The sequence below is a fragment of the Sorex fumeus genome, unplaced genomic scaffold (assembly GCF_029834395.1).
Source record: "Sorex fumeus unplaced genomic scaffold, SorFum_2.1 ptg000042l, whole genome shotgun sequence".
Lineage (NCBI taxonomy): Eukaryota > Metazoa > Chordata > Mammalia > Eulipotyphla > Soricidae > Sorex > Sorex fumeus.
The window spans coordinates 1,525,836-1,531,835 of record NW_026606099.1 but is presented as its reverse complement, the minus strand read 5'-3'; positions in this window follow the sequence as shown (position 1 = coordinate 1,531,835).

Below are 6,000 nucleotides of genomic sequence, written 5' to 3'. Positions count from 1 at the left end.
TCATTTGGATCATGGCCGTTAAGAAACATTCATTCATTTTAGAGAAACTGGGTATATTTGAATGAGATATAGTAATGGTGATCATATGTGAGATCATAGGGAGAACATAGAAAACTTGCTTTTTGGTTTTTCTTTTTTGGTTGATTCTTTTGTTTTTGTTTGGACTTGGGCCCACATCAAACAGTGCTTAGTAACTACTCTGTGGAAGTGCTCAGGGGATCATACAGAACTGCGAGTTGAGCCCAGTCCTCCTGCATATAAAGCACGCAGTCCCCTGACCCAGGTCACTTTAGTTTTGAGTGATGCATGCTCAGGGTCGGGAGGGTGCTGGGTGGGCTGAGGGTGGAGGGGGCAGCGGGGTGCCATGGCGTGCAGACCCAGTGCATGAGCCAGGAGTGATTTTTTTGGGGGGGGGGGTCACGCCCAGCGATGCACAGGGGTTACTCCTGGTTCAGACACTCAAGTATTACTCCTGGTGGTGCTCAGGTGACCATATGGGATGCTGGGAATGGAATCCGGGTTGGCCGCGTGCAAGACAAACGCCCTACCTGCTGTGCTATCGCTCCAGCCCCAAGCCAGGAGTAATTGAGCCAGGAGCAACCCCCGTGTATTGCCAGGAGTGACCCAAAAAGAAAAAAAAAAGATGCTTTTAGCGTCAGTGTTGTGGAGGGTTCTGCCTACATTTTCCTCCATGTACCTTATGGATTCAGGTCTGATATTGAGGTCTTTAATCCACTTGGATCTGACTTTTGTGCCTGGTGTTAGAGGTCTGAGTTCATTTTTTTTGCAGGTAGCTGTCCAGTTTTCCAACACCCCTTGTTAAAGAGGCTTTCCTTGTTCCACTTCATAGGTAGAGAAGTCTTACCAGAATTTGGTGATGGGAAACTCAGATGAGCAGTCGGACGAGGGATACAAAATGATGAGGTGGGGGTGGTGGAGGGGAGACGAACAATAGTACAGTGGGAAGGGGCATGTGCCTCACACGTGGCCGAGCCCTGTGTGCATATGTGCATAGGGTCTCCCAAGTCCAGTAGGAGTGATCCCTGAATGGAGAGCCAAGAGTAAGCCCTGAGCACCACTGGATGTGGTCCAAAAGACATGGGGGGGGAGGGGCGGAGACCAGGTGGAGGATAGCACTGAAGGTAGAGCGTTTGCCTTGAACACAGCGTGACTGGCTTCAGTCACTCAGGAGTGATTCCCCAGTGTAGAGCCATAAGTAACCCCTGAGCATCTTTAGGTGTGATCCAAAAAAACAAAACAAGACAAAAAAAATGATCAGGGGGGTGGGAGGGAGATAGCAGCACAGGAAGGTGGCTCCTTGCATATGGCCAGCCCAGGTTCAATTCCCAGCACTCCATTAAGGTTCCCTGAGTCCAGAGCCAAGAGTCAGCCCTGAGTACATCAGGTGAGGCCCAAAAATAGTATGGCCCTCCCGTTGATCGTCGATTTGCTCGAGCGGGCCCAGTAACGTCTCCATTGGAGACTTTGTTGTTACTGTGTCTGGCATATCGAATACTCTCGGTAGCTTGCCGGGCTCTCCGAGAGGGGCGGAGGAATCGAACTCGGGTCAGCCATGTTGGCCGCTTGTAAGGCGAACGCCCTACCCGCTTTGCTATCGCTCCAGCCCATTGAGGTAATGGCTTACAATAGTGTCAATGTTTATGTTTTGTAACTTTATGTGTTTATGTAATGTAACTATAAGTTACTGAGCAATATCTGTACCACTGTAGCAAGGTTCTGTAGCACTGTTCTCCTGTTGTTCATGGATTTGCTTGAGCAGGCCCAATAACGTCTCCATTGTGAGACTTGTTACTGTGTTTCGCATATCAAATATGTCACCGGTAGCTTGCCAGGCTTTGCGGTGCAGGGGAGATACTCTCAGTAGCTTGCTAGGCTCTCCGAGAGGGGCGGAGGAATCGAACCCAGGTCGGCCAGGTGCAAGGCAAACGCCCTACCCACTGTGCTATCGCACCAGCCCACTGAGCAATATGTAGCACTAAAAAATCAAAAACTCGTCACCGCTGTCCTCATGAGTCCACCGTACCTGTAACCCCACACCTGTAACTCTGTTATTGGTTGGGTTTGTTTTTTTTTTTTAAGAGTCCAAGGGTTTGTTTTTATTGGAAACTGTCCAGACCCTTATTTGATTTCCTTATATTCCACATATGAAGGGCATCATCCACCTTTGTTCTCCTTCTGACTTACTTCCCTCAACGTGACACCCTCCAGGAACTGAAGAGACAGTACAGTAGGTGAGTTGTTTGCCTTACAGGCACCGAGGCAGGTTGGTTTCCTGGGAACCAAAGTGGTCAGGGGTCACTTCTGCACACAGAACCAGGTAAAGACCCTGAGCACTGCAAACTGTGGCCCAACCACCCCTCCCCCCTCCCCAAATTACACCTTTGTATTACAAAAATGACAGAAGGTCCCATTTGTGTTTTGATAGCTGTATAATATTCCATTACACATAAGGGCTTGAGCGATAGCACAGCGGGTAGGGCGTTTGCCTTGCACACAGCCGACCCGGCCAACCCAGGTTCGATTCCTCTCGGAGAGCCCGGCAAGTTAACAAGAGTATCTCACCTGCACAGCAAAGCCTGGCAAGCTCCCCGTGACGTATTCGATATGCCAAACACAGTAACTAGTGTCACAATGGAGACGTTACTGGATCTGCTCGAGCAAAATCGATGAACAACGGGAGGACAGTGACAGTTACATACACATATAAACCACAACTTCTTAATCCACTCAGCTGTCCGTTGGTTGGTTGCAGATCTTTTTGTTTTGTTTTGTTTTGGGGGGGCCACACTTGGCAGTGCTCAGGCCTTACTCCTGGCTCTGTGGTCAGGGATCATTCCTGGCAGGGCCTGGAGGTCCAATATGGAGTGCCAGGGATCAACTCTGGGTCAGCTGCATTCAAGACAAGTGCCCAATCCACTGTGCTATCACTCCAGACCCGGAGAATTCATGGAATCTTCAAAATAACACTGTAGGGTCTGTCTGAAATCAGGAAGCTGAGGCTTCAAGGAAGGTGTGAGAACCAGCGTTCAAGCCAGATTTGAGGATCTGAATCCAGACCTCTGGGGTTCCAAAGCCCCAATTTTGTCCCCTCTCATTTGAAGACCAAGAGAAAGAAGTTCCTGGCAGGAGGAAGGGGCCAATGGCTAGAGGTGTCACATAATCCGGAAAGTCCCCCTTGGGTGAGAAGCTGGAGGAGATGCCTGGACGATGGGGCAGCTTCCTGCAGCTCAAGATCGATCCAGAGCATGCTGCCCAAGATATACGCAGGTGAGGAAGTGGAAGAGTGCAAGGAGGGTCAGAAGGACGGGGGTTCTCCCAGGGGAGCCCCAGGGAAACGGTGAGAGCGAACTGACTGGCGCAGAGAAACAGTGGTTGGATAAAGCAGTGGCAGAGAAAGGCTGGTGCCAGCAAACCCGAAAACTCATTCCTTGTCAGGCTCTAGAGGAAGTGGGGTCAGCAGGGCAGATACAGAGGCACGTTTAACGGGGCTGGAGTTTCAGTTTGGGAGCTGAAAGGTGGAGCAGAGGCCAGGGAGGTGACCCAAAGCACGTGCTTTGCATGCAGGAGGCTAGAATTGATCCCCGGGACTGCATAGAACCCCCAACCACAATTGAATGTGGACAGAAAACAAAAAAAAGTTTTGCAGAAGGATGATGATGGTTGTACAAAATGTAACTCTATTTAGAGCAGCTGAGCTTTAAAAAAATTAAGGGGTCAGATTGATAGCACAGCAGGTGGGGTCCTTGCCTTGCAAGCCAACAGTTAAGTTGTTGTTGTTTGCTGTTGTTGTTGTTGTTGTTGTTTTCTCCTGGGCTGCTGGCAGGGAGGGAAAAAAGGGGTTACACTAGAAATGTTTCTATCTTTTATAGTGGCCACACCGGGCAGTGCTCCGAGGCCATGCGGTGTCAGAGACTGAGCTCAGGACCACACGTGCATGGCATGTACTCTTGAGCCATGTCACTGGCCCTGTTATGAACTGGGGGTGAGGCTTGGGGCCACAGCTGGCAGTGGGCAGGGGCTATTCCTGGCTCTGTTCGAAGGAGTGACCCTCTAGCGGTGCTCAGGGAACGTATGTGGCGCCAAGGACTCAAAGCAGAGGGGCCAGAAGCCACAGCTTACAAAGCAAGTGCCTTACTCACCTCCTATACTCACAGATATTTTCTGTGAGTGTGTAGTAAAATAGTTTTATTTCGAGAAATGAAGGTGGGAGGAGGGGGTTCAAGGGAGAACACAGGTTTCTCCAGAGAGGAAAAAGTCAGGAGTATACATCTTGTGATGCAGGTGACCCTCAGGTGAAGAAGGAATCTATTAGAAGTATTTCAACACAGTATAAGAAAGGAATCTTTCTGGGGCTGGAGCGGTTGTATAGTGGGTAGGATACTTGCTTCACATGCAGCTGACCCAGGTTCAATCCCCGCCATCCCATATGGTCTCCCCAAGCACCACCAAGAGTAATTCCTGAGCACAGAGCTAGGAGTAACCCCCGAGCATCGCTGGGTGTGCACCCTCCCTGCAAAAAAAAAAGGGGGAAGGATTTTTCTGCTAGCTTTCTGTGCCACTGTAATAGTTTACACGAGTTTCCTGAGTGTTCCACTCAACAACAATTTTCGGGTCCGAGAAAATAGTACAGGGATCCAGGTGCTTGTCTTGCATATGCAGACCCTGTTTGAGCAAAGCCCAATCACAGAGCTGGGAGGAGCCCCCTGGGCATTGCTGGGTGTGGGAAAAAGAAAACACGGGCTGGAGCAATAGTACAGCAGCATTTGCCTTGCACCCAGCCGACCCGGGTTTGATTCCCAGCATCCCATATGGTCCTCTGAGCACTGCCAGGAGTAATTCCTGAGTGCAAATCCAGGAGTAACCTTTGTGCATCGCTGGTGTGACCCAAAAAGCAAAAAAAGAAAAAAAAACATTTGGGGTTTTTGTTTGGGGGGATTGTTTTGTTTTTTTAATTTTTATTTAAAACATTATGATTTACAAAGTTATACAGTTGCTTCAAGCATTTAGTTCTAATACCACCCAGATGACCGTCCCTCCACCAATATCCCCAGTTTCCCTCCCAATCCTAACCTGCCTCCTTTGCTTATTCCTACGAAACTTCAAGAACTAGCAAATAGAATGATCAGAAAAGAAACCAGTAAGGGCCAATGAATGATTACTATGTGATTTTGACCTATGTAAATAAGAAAATTAAAATCATTTAATACAACATAAAATGCCTATTCTCATTTACATACATACATTTTCAACTCTGGAATCTAAAATATTTCATCATTTCATTTCATCATCCTGTTATTCGTCGATTGCCTCGAGCAGGCCCCAGTAACGTCTCTTTCATCCTAGCCCTGAGATTATATTCAAGGCTATTTAGGAGAATGAGACCCATCATTGTTACTGGTATTTGGCATATTTGGTACGCCACGGGGAGTTTGCCAGACTCTGCCCTGTGGGCAGGCTACATTCGATAGCCTGCAAGTTTGTCCAAAGTAGGAATGAGACAATAAGATGTCATAAAAAAAGTTCTGTTAAGATGTCGCGCGGCCGCGAATGCGGCCGCACGGTTCCAGGATCTGGATTTTATAGTCATTGAGTCTTGGCCGCTGATGGGATTACACGGCGTCAGGGGGCCAGGTGGTGGGTGTGACCCCCGCCTACTGGAATTTGGAGGATCTGGGTGGAAGATGCTCGACTCCAATTCGAGTAGGCTTGGAGGTCTCGGCCCCGGAACCCGCGTGGTTTTGTCCCTCTGCCAGTACCTTCATGTGTGCGGAGAGTGGAATCTAAAATATATTACATTAAATTTCATTTTATACTTGGATCTCTTCCTCCACCCCTCTCGGAGAACCTGGCAAGCTACTGAGAGTATCTCGCCCACAGCAAATCCTGGCAAGCTACCTGTGATGTATTCGATCTGTCAAACACAGTAACAACAAGTTTCACAATGGAGACATTACTGGGCCCACTTGAGCAAATCGATGA